Source organism: Trichosurus vulpecula, chromosome 1 (genome assembly GCF_011100635.1).
Source record: "Trichosurus vulpecula isolate mTriVul1 chromosome 1, mTriVul1.pri, whole genome shotgun sequence".
Classification (NCBI taxonomy): domain Eukaryota; kingdom Metazoa; phylum Chordata; class Mammalia; order Diprotodontia; family Phalangeridae; genus Trichosurus; species Trichosurus vulpecula.
Genome location: NC_050573.1, coordinates 547,284,537 through 547,303,226, shown reverse-complemented (window position 1 = coordinate 547,303,226; position 18,690 = coordinate 547,284,537). Strand labels below are relative to the sequence as shown.

The 18,690-nt window shown below is 35.3% G+C and overlaps 1 protein-coding gene across 6 annotated transcripts in view; it reads right to left on the bottom strand.

Moving 5' to 3' along the window:
• Positions 1 to 18,690, bottom strand: part of RNF38 (ring finger protein 38) — a 223,746-nt gene that overhangs the window by 50,220 nt on the left and 154,836 nt on the right. For 2 of the 6 annotated variants that reach the window (XM_036741571.1, XM_036741572.1), the window contains one exon: positions 2,776 to 2,925. The exons of 2 other annotated variants lie outside the window; for them this stretch is intronic. The gene's annotated coding sequence lies outside the window, so the exon portion shown is untranslated. The remainder of the gene's footprint in view (positions 1 to 2,775; positions 2,926 to 18,690) is intronic. 2 more of the 6 variants (XM_036741573.1, XM_036741576.1) reach the window with 1 other exon arrangement.

Here is an 18,690-nt window from a genome sequence, read left to right as displayed (position 1 = left end):
TTAGACAGGCAATGGAAGGACTGACATACTAACACACGGTAGGGAAGGCTATAAATTGATTCAGACATTCTGGAAAACAGCTTGCAACTGCACCCCACCCTTCCCCTACCCCTAATCACATAACTGCTGTTGGCCTAGTAATACTACTACCAGAAATTTATCTCAAAGAGATCAAATAAAGAGGGAAAGGTCTCACTCAGAAATAAATTTGCAGCACCACTTTTTATTAAAGCAAAGATTTGGAAACAAAGTCCAACTGAGAATGACTGAACAAATTATAGCATATGAATGTAATGAAATATTATTCCACTGAGGCAGTGTGAAGCAAGCAGACCTAGGAGAAAAAGGTATAAAATTACAATACTCCAAAGGAAAACGACTATGAAAAACTTAAGAACCATGATCAACACAATGATAAATTATGACCCCAAAAGAATGATAGTGAATCATTCTCACTACCTCTTGGCAGAGAGATGATGATACAGAAGGAAGCATACATTTTTAGGTAAGACCAATGTGTGCATTTGTTTTGCTTGACTAACTTTTTATGACACGATTTTTGTTGTTGTTCTTATTGTTTTATGAGGGAAGGAAACAAGAAACCAATAGAACATTTTAAAAAATACACAGAAAAGAGTTGAGAAGGAAGTTCAGAAGGGGAACCATGGAACCAGGGCAATGTTGTTACAACTATCAAATTTAGTATATATTAAAAAAACAATATGAGATTCTTGGTGTCCCATTCCATACTTTTTTTCTGTTCTTAGCGTAAAAAACTGTTCGTGTTTGTTAAATTTAGGATAACTAAAGAAAAGATTTTCTTCTAAAACAAAAAAAGCTGGCAAAGCTGTACAATTTCATTTCCATTTGTTGTTATTATGGTTGTACCTTAATGTTCTCAGAATGACTAACTTAGCTAGGTTTGTAATAAGTTTTCTATATGTTCCTTTTCCTCTCCTCAATATCTTTTCACTGCTCAATCTTCTGTTGTCTTCCTCCATAATGTTTCAAGTAAGAATGTACTCTAAAGCCACTGCTGCTCTTCTGTATAGCACAAGAAATAAAAATGATTGTTAACGGGCAGAATAAATACTGGTTACTGACAATGCGGGTCATTAAAATCAACTGGTCCTGAGTAGTCATATTACTAACTAGTTGGGGGAAAGGCCAAATTCAAAAAAGGATAAAGAAAAGACATTGTATAAAAGTACAATAGCTGCAATTTAATCTTTTCAACTTAGTTATCATTTCTCAGAGAAGTTTAACATAAAGCAACAGGCACAACGAACATCTAAATAATCCCAGAAATTGCCTCTAATAATATAGACTTGATCTCCCAGGAGAGAGTGGATACCTATAACTATAATGAGCTGTTCAGCATAAGTTCTGATTCCAGACCTTTTTGTTACCAGTTTTCACCTGGCTTTTTAACCTAGAAACTATAATACAAAATTTGAGATCATTATCCTTTGCACAAGGGGTGATGACCACTAGAAAAGATTGAAATGAACCATCTAATAGCACTGAATTTAGAGCCAGAAGACCAAGGCTAAAAATCTTAGCTTTAGGAGCAGCTGGGTCGCTCAGTGAATACAGCACTGGCCCTGGAGTCAGGAGGACCTGAGTTCAAATTTGACTTCATATACTTGACACTTACTAGCTGTGTGACCTTGGGCAAATTGCCTAAGCCCAATTGCCCTGCCTTCCTCCATCCAAAAACAGAACAAAACTTAGCTTTGCCCTAGAACTCTCTGGGTCTCAGTTTCCTCATCTGTAAAGTAAGAGGATTGGACTAGATTACCCCTAAAGTCCCTTCCAGCTCCAAATCCATCATCCTACAGAACAGACACAGTTTCAAAAAGCTGTTTGTTGATGGCATTAGTAAAACTTATAACCCAATCTCCTCTATCTCCTGGAACTCATTACTATACTTAATGTATCCATTATTCATTATGTAAAGCAGATCCATTCCTGTGCTATGGCAAAATTATAATCAACTGCAGGGATATACATATCCTTCAAGTAAGCATGGTGTTTGAACAAACTCTTAAAGATGTCAAGAAAGCAGCAAATAAGGAATATACCTTTGTATAATACAGGTTTCTTGGAAGCCAATCACACAGAAATTAAGTCTAGCCAAGATTCAATTAAATATATACTTAATATATGTCTGTAATTTTTAAGAATTTTTTAAATATCTAACATAAAACATTAACCTCAAAATTCCAATTTCATTAAGTTTTCATTAGCATGAAAGCTCCAAAGCAGAAATTATTTTTTCCTTTCCAGAACGTGCATCCTCTAACGAACTGTGGGTGCTTATTTAAGCAGCTATGAGGATTTAAAAAAAAAACAAACAGAAACAAAAACGGTGAGTCTTGGAGTTGCCCTACCCCCCATATTATTTTCATTTGCCTTGGCTAAGAATCACCACACTTCCTATGGGTCACTCTCTACCTTCTTACAGGTTAATTATGCCTATAAGGTAAGTGATATGATAGGACAAAAAAGTCAGAAAGCAGGGCAAGAGTATTAGGGGAACAAAAAGCAGTTCAAGAGAAGATAATCATTCTTCAGAACAACTAGCTGAAACAGAAATATTAGAGAAATAATTTGTGGGAAGAAGATCCATACTTACACACACACCAGAAATTAAGTAGTCAGATGGTAACCTACAATGACCTAATGATTTCCATCTTCATGTCAAGCCTTCCTAGAAATAACTTTATCTGACTAACACCCTGTAGTAGGGGAAGGGTAAACGTATATAAGAACCTGGAAGAAAGCTTTGAAGTGGGCATCCTCTTGAACTGTAGTATCCTGATCACTTGGGATGAGAGGGAACAGGCTCTGAAGTCTCACCCTTTCACAAATCACCTTGTTAGGATGGCCAGGTAGAGGTGCCGAATTGGACCCGGGAGAAATCTGGGAAAAAGAGGGAGAAGAAAAGGATAGTTCATGGCTAACTGCACCAAATATGGAGAATCAACCCCATGAGGGATAGTCTGGATATTTCAGGTATTTGAAGAGTCTAAAGAGACGGGAAGAAAATCAACAATCATTTTAAAACACTAAATAAAACAAATGAGAGTGGCAAAAACTACCTCTGATCAGTGCCATCTCTTTTGAAAATTAGAGCTTGTGACCCTGGTCAAGTCATTTAACCTCTGTCTGCCTCACAGTTACCTCATCTCTAAAGTTAGCATAATTCTAACACCTACCTCCTAGGGTTGTGAAGATAAAAGATAATATTTATAAAGTGATTTGAAAACATTAAAGTTCTATTTAAGTGTTAGTTATTATTATTTTTAGAAACGTAACAGAAGTTAATAGTTTCTTATATATTCCTCTTATTTTTCATTGACATAAAATGTTTATAATTGTTTAAATTTGTTAAATGATGAATAAAAAATAAAAATATATTAAAAAAAGAAAATTAGAGCTTGAAAAACTCACAATGGTATAGCTAAATTTACAAGTATTTGCTATTCCTTCATCACAGTATTATTTTTTTCTTGAAAGTACTAATTCTGAAATCTTAAAGGTTACATGGATGGATATGGTATTAGATGCAAATATCCTTAAAGAAAACTATACTAGTTATGTCTCTTAGGAGAAAAAAAATATTTTTATGTACATGGAAATCATTAAGGATCTAAATGAACCAAGATTTAATTTGTTTTACTACAGAAAATTTAAGATCATTAGATAACTAATGGAATCACATTAATCTTAAGGAAATTTTAAAATGAAATTTGCTTTATTGTGGCAAATTCAATGGAAGAAATATTTCTTTATTCATTAGGCAAATGCTCAGAAAAGGAATATTCTATGGTTATGGAAATCTCCTTCTGTTCAACACAAAAGATAATAAACTCATATTTCCAGGGATCATCAAGCAAAGGAAAACAACACATAATCATATGACCCCAGAAGGTAAAAGATCTAATAAGGTGGAATGATTATATATTTTAATGTTTGATATAAATTCTCATTATACATGAGGCAACATAAGTGAATTATTTAAAACTTCCACTTTCTGTGGTCAAGTGTAGAGCTAAATAATATTCAACTATACCAATATTCTCAATGCATATACTAATTAATTGAAGGAGAATAAAATTCCATTCTTTTGTGATGAAAAAGAAGGATGCCATGCAAGAATGGAACTTTTTTTTTTGATTACAAGTATAGAAAGGAGTGGCAAGTAGGAATCAACAATGGTGACAAAATAACTCCTGGCAAATATAGAGAAATATATTACAGAAATATAGTTTTGTTAAGAAATCATTAGGTAGCCATGACACATTTTAAAAAAAGAACAGGGATGACATCAGACTATTGTCATTAGCCATTCTTATACATTATGTGAGATCCTATATGCACATATATCCTATATACCCACTCTGACTCTTTGGGGTATCTTTGCCACTCATCTACATTAAAATACAAACGTAAGTGTTCAGTATACAGTCCTCTATATCAGAGCTCTTTATAAATGCTATTAACTCTATAGCTCTTATGTCCTCAGTCACATATGCTCTGTAAAGTAAAACTCCATGAACAAGGAAACAGCTGAGGTCTCTGTCATTAATCCTACAGGAAGATTCAATTTATGCAAATCAAACATAATTACAGTCCTGACAAGAAACATAGCTAGAGATGTTAAGGGGTTAAAAAAGACAGGCTAGGACAGAGGACAAAAAGAGTACAAAATAAAAGTGGAAATATTTTGAGAAAGAACAGAAACAAGGTATTTAATCTCACAGATTAAAGGGTTAAGGAGAAGGAAAAAAGGTCCAGTTTTACAATTACGCCCCAAATTTTCCACTGACAGACAACTCCCAATTTAAGTGAGCTTTCTGTTGCAAATTTTAAATCGCAAAATGGATTGTTTCTGCTCAAACTTTTATGATGTCCCTCTAGGATAAAAGTTACATGCATCCAGAAAATGAAAATAAGTTTTTTAACCTAAGGCTCAATACTTAATGGATTTACGGTTTTATTAGGTATAGGTATTCCTCTCTAATAATGTATATCAAAACTCCTGGACTTTGTACACCATCTAGAAAAAATTCATCATCTAGAGGCCAACATGGTGATGAGCCTCTCCAAGATTAGAGAGGCTGGCCCCTAGATGACAAATATACAAGGCTGTCAGAATTAAAACCATGCCAGAGTTTATATGCTACCTGCATAGCCTTTGGGAACTCAAAGTAACCTTCATAACACAATGAAGAGCTGGAAGATTTTAGTCTTTCTTAAGTCATAAATAGAAAATAAAATATTTATGTAAGTAAAATTATTTTTGGATTTGCACTACTATTTTCCTTAAATATACACATTACCTGGAGGCTGTATAGTTTACTAGTCGAGGTTTGTATTACAAAAAAAATAAAGGAAAAAACAGATTAGACCTTGAGGGAATATAGATGTTTATCAAGTCCTTACTACATGCCAGGCATTGTTCTAAGCACTGGTGATACAAAGAAAAAAGCAAAAACAGTTATCTGCCTTCAAAGGGCTTACACTGCAATGGTGATACAATGTATATATAATAAAAACATGTAAGACACACACAGTAGAAGGAAGTTAACCTTGGAAGGGGAGGGGTAGTACCAGTAGTTGAGGGTGTAAGACCTTCTAGAAGAGGTTTTGCTTTAGTTGAGTCTGAAAGGAAACCCAGGGGCAACAGAGGAGAACATTTCAGACATGAAAAAGAACCGGTGCAAAGGCAGAGATGAGAGACGGCCCTGTCTAAAGAAGAAGTCAAGGAAAGAGTACAGATTACATAAAACAATGGGCAAGAAAGAAATGATCTGGGGAATAAGAGGGGCGTCTTCCCTCAAAATCCAAGAGAAATATGTATCTTCTACGGGTGAATTTTCTGTAATACATTCTATAAGAAGCCCCTGAAAACCTCTAGAATTTTTTCCTAAAATACAAGTCTCAGACTTTCCATATCAAGTCAGAATTTAAAAACAAACCAAAAAACCTAAGTGATTTTACTTTTATTGGCTGAAGGGTCAGGGTGAGGAAGAAAGAAAAAAGGAGGAGGAGGGAATGGAAGATAAAAGCAGGAGACAAGAAACGTGTTTGTGTGCAGCCACACATGCACTCGGACAAAAAGGAGCTAAAGTTCAGGCTGCTGCGTTTCCTGGGTTCTACATTTGTAAACAACTTTAGCAGTCGACATGCTCCAATCATCTAGCCAACGCAATAAGGGAAGAACTACATAAAGGGAAAGGGTGAGGAATCTCAGTAACTTTTCCAGTTTGAGTTATTTTGTGAATTGTAATACATCAATATTCAAATACACACAGAAGTATTTTTAAAAGTTGAATATAAGTAATTTTTGGAAGAATAGTTTTAGCTATTCTGCCTACTCCAAGAGTGGAATATATAGCAAAATATCAAATGAGCATTCTTTTCCTACTTGTCTAATATAAACTGTTGCCCCTTAAGATGAATATCCACAGAGAATGTTTACAATACATAGAGTAGTCAAATAGATCTGTGATTTCATTGATTTCCAAGTTCCCTGCAATGATGCAGATCATTAGAAAAAGGATGATTAATGACTAATGATTTGGGGAGATTCAGAGTTCCCCCTTTTCTCTATGCTCACTTTAAGACCTCAGCCTCATAAGGTTGAGCTAACTTTCTCCTCTATCCAACCCCATCCAATTTTACAAGGAATTGCTAGTCTAATGTGAATTCCATTCAAATCAAGCTTGGGTGGAGACAGACCCTTCTGTCTAAACCGTTCAAGGTTGGGGGTAGTCTGGGTATAGAGATAGTCTCTCAGTCCAAAGGTGACATGATTTCAACCCCTCATTGGAGTAAGCCCATTTCTATGTAAAGTCCACTTCTCATTAATCAACCAATCAGAATTGATTGCCATCCTTTTGAACACTCCTCTTTCAAAATGGCATCAAAACAAACGGTCCTCTGCCATGATTTTCTTTTGTCTAAGACAGAGAAGGCCAAATGACCATCCTATGTGGTTAGGGCCACCTTCTTTTCTTTCTCTTGGGTTCACAAGAGTACCAGTGGATCATCCTTACTGTCTATCCATCCATCTTCTCTCACTCTTATCATGTGACCAACTAGCCCATCTTCTCTTCCTATCAAACTTGATGACATCGTTAAGTCACCCACAGCTAGTGGGCCACAAATGAAGATCCAGGAAATGTGACTGAGACACAGTAGTCACATGAAGAACATGAAGAAATCAGTATCATAAAAACTCATTAAGAGTCACACAAAGTTAAATTAAATTACATTAAATCCTGACAAAGCATTTATTAAGTACCTATTATGCTCCAGGCACTGTGCTAAATGCTAGATGACAGAACAGCAAATAAGCCTTAAATACAGCCACCATGGGATACTAAGGACATAGTGGTTCCATGGCAGGAGGAAAGTGGGTGCCTCAGTGGATAGAGCACTGGGCCTGCAGTCAGGAAGACCCAAGTTCAAATCTAGCCACACACACTTAGGATTCTGGGCAAGTCACTTAACCTCTGTTTGCTTTAATCCACTAGAGAAGGAAATGGCAAACCACTTCAGCATCTTTGCCAAGAAAACCCCATGGACAGTGTGGTCCATGAGGTCATGAAGAGTCAAACATGACCAAACAAGTGTTCCATGGAGCTGAAGTCAAGCATAACTGTAAATGGAAAATGGATTCTAACGATAACCCTGTGAGATAAGTGCTACAGGTATTATAACGGTTACTTTCAAATAAGAAACTTAGGATAAGAAAGGTCAAGTGCCTTGATCATACAGTGTTGGAGACATGATTCAAAAGCGAAGTCTCACCTGACTTCAAGTCAAGTGCCCTCTTTAGTATTCCTATTGAAATTTTCTGAGGAAGAAATTTTTCAAGACTACAATTACACTTTGGGAAAGCTAACTTCATACTGTAGGAAAAGCAATAAGGACACTATTATATTAACCCAGAGGAATGATGGAAGAACTCAACTAGATCAGGAGCTGTAGCAATGGAAAGAAGGAGATGGGGGAAAGAAACTGGAGGAGGAAGAACTAGTAGGTTTTTGCAAGTAACTGAACTTGAGGGAGAGGGTTCAAGAACAAATAACTGAGAAAACAGTGGTAAAATTAACAAAAACAGATAGTTTTAGAGATCTTCAGTGACTTTGCCCAGAGTCAGCCAGCTAGCAAGTGTCAGAAGCAGGATCTGAACAAAGGTCCCTGAATTCCAAAATTCAGAGAGAAACAAATCAGTGAAAAGAAACAAGAACAAGGGTTAAAATGATGAAGCAATAAAGGTTCCAGATGAGGTAAAAGAGGATTGGATAAGTACTGATGGAATAGTTAGGCTTACCAAGACAGAACGTAATTTCTTCCTAAGGAATATGAATGAAAGAAAAGCAAAGGAAAAGCATTTCAGTTCTCTTTGGGAAGTTAGACATGAGAGCCATAAGGTCGGTCAACAGAAGTGTGAACGAGAATCCACGGAAGCACGGAAAACAGAGAATACTGCAGTGACCGTACATGGTATGTACCGTAACTGTCTTTTTGGTATGACTAAGTAACTAATTTACCTATAAAAGGAGGCAAAAAAAAGTTGGAAGAGTGCCTTTCTTCTCTCCAGGGTATCAGAAGAACTAAATTTTCCTTATGAAGAAAAAGGGGAAAAAAGAGAAATGATCTGAAGAGGCAGAGCAGAACATGATTTGTGCTAGGAGATTGGAGGGTAGAAGAATATGAAACAGAAGAGAAATATAGAATAATAAATGGAATACTTGGAGTCAGCTAAGGAACAGATAAAGTTATTTATAAAGAAAAAGGAGTTGGAACTACTAAGGAAAAAAGCAGCTCCTTGTTTTTCATTAATGAAGTAAATTTACATGTGCCATCAAGTGAGAAATCATCGAGTAAAATCCAGAGAATCAAAGTGGTTGGTGATCCCCTGATAAGATGTCCTAAGATAGTTAAAAGGCATCCTTTCAAAGATCTGCTGTTGTCCTAGAACATCTATCTAGGAAAGGCGAAGGACATAAGCATTTATGTAGTGCCTGCTACATGCCAGTCACCGTGCTAAGCATTTTACAAATATCTCATTTGATCCTCACAACAACTCTGCAAGGTAGATGCTGTTACTAATTCAAATTTTCACAGTTGAGGAAACTGGGGAAAACAGAGTTTAAGTGACTTGTCCAGGGTCGCACAGCTAATAATTGTCTGAGACAGAATCAAACTCAGGTCTTCCTGACTCCAGTCCCAGTGTTCCACCCATTCTGCCACCTAGCCAGCAGGATGAAAGACAACTTTTCTAAGATTTGTCAAAAGTGATGACTGCTACTCCTAATAGAGGGCAAGGGCATAATTAATATTATTGAGAGGAATTTTGAAAGCATTGCTAAGTATTATCAAGTCTCTGGGAAGAAACTGAAGACTCTAGGGCAGTGGGTGGTCTTTCCTTTGCTGTTGGTCAAAGGTAAAGTTTTCAGAAGAAAAAAGCAGAACCCAGAAACGAACATGTGAAGAACACATGACTAGCGGGATGGCAAATTAGTAGCTTTCTGTAAATTTCTTCAACCTGTCAACCCTACAAGAAGGGAACTGTTAGATGTAGCATAATTTACTCAGATAGTTATTAGCTATGTGACCCAAAACAAATAATTTATTTCTAGGTCTCAGTTTCCTCACCTGTAAAATGAATGGACTGGACTTCACAACCTAAGGTACCTTTCAGCTCTATATCTGTAATTCTTCTCAAAAGAAAAAGCCTCAATGAAACCCCAGTGCCCAAGCACAACAAAGATCTTAAAAACAGAAGGAAAAATAAAGTTCAGTAAACAAATATTATAATGTGGAGGAGGGCAAACCAACTGTTCCTAATTAAAGATAAAACCTTAAAAGTTCCCAGAGAGCACAGAATAATGACAAATTTGTATGGTTCAAGAGAGAAATAAAATTAAAAAATTAGAAATGAATACAGGTTATAAACTGTAGCTCTCAAAGAAGAAAATAGAACTCTTAATGAAGAATTTTAGAACATCAACAAAGCTGAACCCACATTAGAGTGTCCCTAACAAAAGGGAATTGTGAAAAAGTAACATTTCAAGTAAAATTTGACAGTAGTGAAATGAATGGTGCTTAGAAAGACCAGGACTGGGTAGGGTGGCGGGCAGTGGAGCTTGAGGAGTTTGAGAAAAAGTTTTGGCTTTTCAGCTCATAACTTAAAATAAAAGGAATAACAGGCTCTTACCCAGGAATGTAGGATATAGTTCAATGGATACTACCTGATTAAAAAGTTGATGGTACAGATTTCCATCAGATGGAACAGGGACTTATACATCAAACATATAATAAAAATGAGCTCTTGATGGAATATATTGAGAGGTGATTGTATATATGTTAAGAAATATAAAGTATTCTAATGTTTCTTTGTGGTTTATTTTATAATAAAATTGTACATATGTAATGTTTATTTCCTTAGATTTTATATTGCACTTTTAATATTATCAGGTATGTATCGCTATAAATATAATATGTATGTGATCAAAACTACCTGTAATTTCACTTAAACATTACCTGACCATAATAAAAATATCTGTAACTGGTATTGGTAAAATATATCTGTTTTTAGAGAACTAATAGACTAGAAAGAAAATGAGCAAGCCAATAACCCTCAGGGATATATGGATTGATAGGTTCGAGCCTATAAATCAACACTCAAACATTTAAAGCACAATACCTAAGATACAAAAAAGAAAATTTATTCTCAAAAATGGAGATGGGAAGCACTTTATCAAACTCTTTTTAGGAGACAAGTATGGTCTCAATACTCTAACAAGGGAGAGACAAAGCAGAGATCAAACTATAAATCAATATCTCTAATGAATAGTAAATGCAGAAATATTAAACAAAATTCTAGCAAAAAGACTAAATAAATATATCAAAAAATAATTCACCACGACCAAGATGAAATCATACCAGGGATGCAAGTATGGGTCAATATTAGGAAAATAATTAGCACAATTAATCATACAAAGTTAGCAAAACCCACAATTTCAATGGATGCAGAAAAAGCCTTTAAGAACAAAACAGCACTCATTTATGTTAAAAAAAAATCATAAGTATGGAAGGGACCATCTTTAATGTGATCAAAATTGTATATTGAAAAAGCTAGCATTGGTTTGCAAAGGAGAAATAGTAGACTTCCCAGTGAAAAGAGGGTTTACAAAAGGTGAGGATGCCCTATTCACCACTGTTATGTAACTTAGTTCTAGAAATGCTAGCTAATACAATTAAAGGATGAAATCAAAAACCATAAACATCAGCAGGCATACCCCTTTTATGCTGATGTCATGATGGTGTCCACAAAACCTCTGAACCCCTCTCTATAAGTTTCTCAGCAAAGAATATTTGTTTATCTAAGGAAAGAAACTAATAGAGAAGATGAATAACTTCAACAAGGTATCAGGATGAAAAATCCACAGAAATCAAAGCACCGCTATTCAGTATCAACGAAATAAAAGGCAGCATTGTGTTGTGGCTCCAGAGCTGGCCTTGAAGTCCGGTTGGCACAAATTCACATCCCATCTTGACACATACTGTGATATATACACAGGGTTAGTTAATTAACTTTTTGGTGCTCTGGGCAACTTTCAAGCTATAAATTGGAAAACATTTGCCAATCAAAGGAAATTTCCTTACCAGAAACTTCCTACACTGATGGAAAAATAAATCTGAATGAAAAACAAAATAATAATGAAACAGGAAAAAATTATAAGAGAAATTCCATTCAAATGACCATGAAATACATAACATATCTGGGAGTTAAACTACCCCAGACATAATAAGATTTATATAAATGCAGCTATAAAAAACTCCACAGAAATAAAGGGCTATAAATAAAGTCATTTATTTGTTGTCCACGGTTGGCCTGCATCGACATAATAAAAATGACACTACCTAATACAATAGTTTTAGTGCTCAATCCAAATTACCCAGATGCTTTTCATAACTAGTTAGACAAAATAGTTCATTTGAAATGACCAGGGGTTTAGAAATAATGAGAAAATGCATGAATTAAGAGGGCATAGCATTAATAGACAACACCACTAAATTTTTTTTGGCTATTCGCCAACCATTCTTTTAATAATCCATATTGTGTGTTAGCTATTCCTCCAGTTGTTTTATTTTTTAAAAAAATTTTTAATCAATGAAGAATTCACCTCTTCCACCCCCTCCACCATTAAGAAAGGAGAACAAAACTAAGCAAAACAAATTCCTTCATTAGCCATCCTCCCCTACCCCTCCAAAGTCTCAATTTGCAATCTCAATTCATTAACTCTGGTAGGAGGTGGGTAGCATGTTTCACCACAAGTCCTGTGAAATCATGCCTGGCCACTGAGCTGATCAGAGTTTTAAAGTCTTTTGATATAATATTATTGTACAAAATGTCTTCCTGGTTATGCTCACTTTATTCTGCATAAGTTCATACAAGTCTTCCCAGGTTTCTCTGAAACCAATCCCTCCTTCCACATTTTTTTAATAGCACAATTGTATTCTGTCACATAACATATGAACTAATTCAGTCATTCCCCAATTGACAGGCTTTTTCTGAGCTTCTAATTTTTCACCATCACAAAAAGAGCTATTTTGCATATAGGTAATTTTCCACTTCACCTCTAGTGTTGCTGGGTCAAAGGGTATCACTATACAGTTTAATACCTTTTAGGACATAGTTCTAAACTGTTTTCCAGAAATGATAAATATTGGAGAAGATGTGGGAAAACTAGGATAGTAGCGCACTGTTGGTGGAGTTGTGAACTGATCCAACCATTCTGGAGAACAATTTGGAACTAGGCCCAAATGACAATCAAACTGCATACCCATTGATCCAACAATACCACTACTAGGTCTCTATACCAAAGAGAGAAAAAAAAGGGAAAAGTACCTACATGTACAAAAATATTTAGAGCAGCCCATTCGTGGTGGCAAAATATTGGAAACTGAGAGGATGCCCACCAATTGGGGAATGGCTGAACAAGTTGTGGCTTTTTGAATGTGCTGTAAAAAATGATGAGCAGGATGCTCAGAAAAACCTGAAAGTAAAAAACTGAAGTAAGCAGAACCAGGAGAACAATGTACATAGTAACAGTGATATTTTGTGATGATCAACTACGCATAACTTTACTTGCGTTTTTTTTCTTTTGTTCTGTTTCTTCCTCACAACACAATACAGAAAGGTTTTACATGATTGCACATATAAAACCTATATCAAATTATTTAACGTCTTAGGAAGGAGGGACGGAAGAAAATTTGGAACTCAAAATTTTATTAAAAAATAGTCTTTACATGTAATTGGAAAAATAAAATACTATTTAAAAGAAAAAAATAAATAAATCGCTTTCCAAAATAGCTGGACCAGTTCACAGCTCCATCAACAATGCATTACTATATCTATTGTCATACAGTTCCTTCAGCATTTACAATTTTCCTGTTTTTTCACTTTGCTTAACTGATGGGTATGAGGTAGAATTGGAATTGTTTTAATTTGCATTTCTGTATTTGTGATTTAGACAATTTTGTTTTCACATAGCACTAGGCTGAAGTTCTTCCTCTGAAGTTCCTATTTATGTCCTTGGACTATTTACCAGGAGAATGACTCTTATTCTAATAAAGTTGAATCAGCTTCCTACATATCTTAGAAATAGGACCTTTATTGGAGAAATGTGTTGCAAACATTTGTTTCCCTTCTATTTACATGCTTCTCTTCTAACTATAATGGCATTCATTTTATTTGTGCAAAAATTTTATGTAATCAAATGTGTCCATTTTACCTGTGGTAGCTTTTATTTCTTGCTTGGTCGTGAACTCATCCTAAGTCATAAATCTGACAGGTATTTTTTTCTTCATTATTTTAATTTATATCACAGTTTAATTAATGTGCCTGTTGGGAGTTTATGCTGGTATAAAGAGTGAGATGTTGATCTCTACTTCATTTTTGCCAGACTACTTTCCAACATTTGCCGAATAGTGAGCTCTTACCCCCAATAAGCTGGGATCTTTGGGTGGGATCCACAAGACTCTTGTGCCTGTTTGCTTCTGTACATATTGTGCTTACTCTGTTGCAATGATCATCCTACTTCTTAAACAATACCAAATGGCTTTAATGATTACTGCACTGCAATATATATAGTTTAAGATCTAATACTATTAGGTCCCCTTTCTTTTCTACTCTTTTTCATTAATTCCCTTGAGATTTTAAATCTTTTGTTCCTATAAATGAATTGTTTTTTTCCTAATTCTATAAAATAAACTTTCTGTATTTCAGTTGGTATGGCACTGAATAAGTAAATTAATTTAATAAGTACTACCATTTTTATATTGGCTCAGCCTAACCACACACAACACTTTTCCAGTTATTTAGGTATCTTTTATTGAAAGAGTTTTGTGACATACTAAAATTATAAAGCAGGTCACCCAAACTCTTTGGTAGTAGTTTATTTTAAACAGAAAAAGAGCTCAATGGAACAGACTAGGTAAATAAAACCAGAAAAATATGTAAATAATAGTTTAGTATTTGATAAGCCCAAGTGGATAAAGGGGGTGTGTAAAGAACTTTCTTTTTTTTTTTTTTTTAAATAAAAACTGCTGGAAAGTTAGAACACAGTTTGGAAGAAATTAGGCTTAAACCAACATCTTACATTTTCTCCCTTTTCCCTCCCACACCCCCAATTAGAAGATGTGAAATCAAGTATCTTTTGCAACCAGGCCAGGGGAAAAATTCTTAACCAAATGAGGTACAGAGGAGAATTAAAAAAAAACAATTTTGACTTTGTAAAATTAGAAAGGTTTAATATAAATAAAATTAATGAAGACAGAATTAGAAGAGAAACAGTACAGTGAGAAAAATAATTCCATTGAATATTGATAAAAGTCTAACATCCAAATTTTACAAGTAACTAAGATCCATTCTGCAAATGATAACTAGTCAAAGGGTATAAACCATATTTTCAAAGAATTGCAAGCAATAAATGAAAGTATGAAAAAACATGCTCCAAATCACTAACAGGAAGAGAAATGAAAATTAAAACCACTCTCAGGTTTCACCTTGTATCATGCAAACTGGCAAAGATGAAAAAAAAAAATGGAAACAGTCAACATTAGAAGGGCTGTAGGAAGGCAGGCACACACATGCAATGTTTACAGAGCTGTGAAGTGCTTCAATAGTTATTTACATCAATTTGGAATTATGCAAGGGAAGTGACTCAATTGTACATAGCCTATGACCCAGAAAGTCTTTGATTGGGCATATACCCTGCAGAATCAAAAAACATACAAAATACTCCTTAGGGTACTTTTGGTAGATGCAGAGAATTAGAAACAAAGTTATCCCTCACTGCCCTGGAGAATGGCTTTAAAACAAACAACAACAAAACCCCATCGTGAATGTAATGGAATATCATTTATGCCATAAAAGTTATGAATTTAAGACAGATGTGAGAAAATTTATATAAAATGATAGAGAAAAATAAGCAGTACTAAGAACAATATGCACCATTATTACAACAGGTAAATGAAAAGCTCATTTGGGTAATTGAAAAATCAGAAGATCCTGAAGGAGATATGAAATATAATTCCTTCCTCATGTAAGAAAACTTTATACACTATCAGATATGGCAATATCTAATATTCCTGCTTAACTGTTTTTCATGGTCACAAACCAGGGTAGGAAATAACTTGACAAAGAAAAAAAAAGAACAATAAAATGTATTTCTGTCATTGTCTTGAATCTGGCGTAAAAGTGAATTTAAATGAAAATGAAGTGGAGGGGACTGCCTATGATCTACCATACAAGATTACTATACAATGTACGCTATTAAAGAGATGATTACTGAACATCCGGGAAAGGAAGTGGTCATTATAAAGAACCAGTATAGCTCCAAGAAGAACAGGTTATGCCAGACTAACCTTATTTCCTTTTTTGACAGGGTTACTAAACTGGAAAATCAAGAGAAAGTTTTATCATTTACACCTATATATCAGAAAAGCATTTGATAAAAGTATCTCATGTTATTCTTGGGATAAAAGATGGAGAGATGGGCTAAACAAAGATAAAATTAGAAGAATCTGGAATTGATTAAATGCCTGGACTGAAAGCCATTAATAGTTAAATTGAGAGAACATTTCCAATGGAAATATTCCAAGGATCTGTGCATGGCCCTGTGCTATTTAAGTTGTTTTTCAATGATTTGAATAAAGCCAGAAGGCATCCTTCTCAACATGGCACAAAGTTGGTAGAGATAGGTAATATTCTGGGGGTGACAGAATAAGGATCCAAAGAGATAATGACAAACTAGAATAACGAGCTGAAGATGATGAAATTTAATAAGGGTACATATGGCCTTACATTTAGATTTTTAAAAAATCAACTTTATAAGATGGCAAATCACAGAATCACAAAATCTGAGTAGAAAGAGACCTAAGCAGCCATTTAATCTAACTTATACATAAAGGAAACCCCACTGTAACATACTTGACAAGTGTTTCTGCTTGAAAACCTGGAGAGGTAGAACGGTGGCAGATGGACTCAACAAGGCCCACTACCTCGTGGCTCATTCCATTTTTGAGTAATTCTAACTGTTGGGAAGTTCTTCCTGATATGAAGTCTAAACTAGCCTTGAAACGTCCACCCTAGTTTTGCCTTCTGAGGCCAGTGTAAGTCTAATACTCCCTCCACATGACATCACTACAATTCTAGAACACAGCTATCACGTGTCTTCTTTTCTTTAGTCTTAACACACCTAGTTTCTTCAACCAATTGTCCTGTCATGAGTTCAAAGCCCTTTACCACCTTGGCCTCTTTCTTCTGGACATTCTTCAGCCTTTCAATATCCTTTTTAAACCATGATGCCCAGAACTGAACACAGTATACAAGAGACCTGGTAAGATTCTGCTCCCTAGAAATCTTCAAGAGGCTGAATAATCACTTGTTGGGGAACCTATAGAAGGGATTCTTTTTCAGGCATAGGTTGCACTACATAGTCTAAAGTCTTTCCCAACTAAAATTCTATAGAGAAAGAGATTTGGATTTAGAGATAAGGAAAAATCAGTAAATTGTTCAGATGCCTTGGATCTTCTGAAAAAAGTGTAAAGCTAGGATAGCATATGTACATCTAGGACGTGCGGAAGTAGTTTGGAATTATGTTTGCAAAGGCAAAGGAAAAAATCTCAAAACAGCTTAAGAAATATGATTAAGGATAAGAAGGACAAAACAACTATAAAGGAGCATTAAAATCCCAAATAGAGTAAAATACAATTTGCAGGGCACTCCATCAAGATTTCTCCTAGCTTGCTTTATCCAAGTGCACGTGAACTCTTAAAAATATTTACTGAATTATAATATATGCATTTTTAAGTTTTAAAAAAAGAGCATACATTTTATATCTTCACAGTTTCACTGCACATGTCCATTTTCTCAGGTTGCAGAGTATACACTAGTAAGACTGTCAATGAAAGAAGGAAACGTGTAAAGTAAAACTGGAAGTGGAACAATTTGAAATAAATATATAATATCTAGGCATCATCCTTGGGCTAACATCAGGAATTGGAAAACGAAGCCTCCTTGAATAGAAGAAAATACCAAATGTTTCAAGTCACTTTGGTAATTAAAGGATTAGCAATGGCTATCAGCTCAGGATAATTCCCCAAATCCCCAATTCAACTCCAGGGGACATGCCCCATTTAACTAGTTCATATGCTGAGTAAAAATTTCACTGATGCTGAATGTTCCTAAACTGCCAGATTTTAGTTTGGAGAATAAAACTTGTACTGGCTAGCTAGGAAATTATATACTATATTCATCCGTAGCATATGACCAAGGATTCTGCTCAGTGTCATCAGGGGAGGGATAGTTTTACAAATATCTAGGAGTTTTAGTGCAATGCAACCTCAACCTAAGACAGGAGCGTGCTATGATAGCCAAAAAAGCTAATGTGATCTTGGGCTGCATTGAAAGAGAGGCCTAAGGAGCAGGTAAAGGCTGAATGAATGCTGCTCTGATTGAGATCCCATCTATTATGTTATGCTTAGTATTGTTCACCAATGTTTAGGTGTCTTTGGAAGAGGGTGGCCAGGATCAATATGGTGAGAGATCTTACATATTTTGGGTTTATGTATATTCACATATGTATATTAGATATATTACATTGGGTATGCACATTATGTACATTTCCAAATAGAAATTCCAAATGGGACAGAAGATCATGTCCTGGAAAACTTAACCCTTTCAGCTCCATAACTGTCACTCTCTCCTAACCCTAACCGCCTCCCCCATTGGCAAATTCCTCACCTGGCCCACTACTGTATTCTAAGGAGGCACAGTCATATTTCACTTTACTCCTTAGCCATCTCACCAGCTATTCTGCCCTCTCCCCACACCTTTTTTCAGTTCTGGGACCATAATCAAATCAGTAGAGACAGTGATATTCTCCTATAGCTCCACTTACCATTTCTGTAATTTTCCAAGTTTAAATAACTAGAATCCAAGTTATTTCAGATAAGAGAACATTCCATTTCTGTATTCCCTTTGTTTAACAGATCTTGACACATAGTAAACACTTAATAAATGCTTTTTCATTTATTGATTCATTCTAACATATCTCCCCCTCACCCCCGCCCACACACTCCAACCCCTCTCTCTTA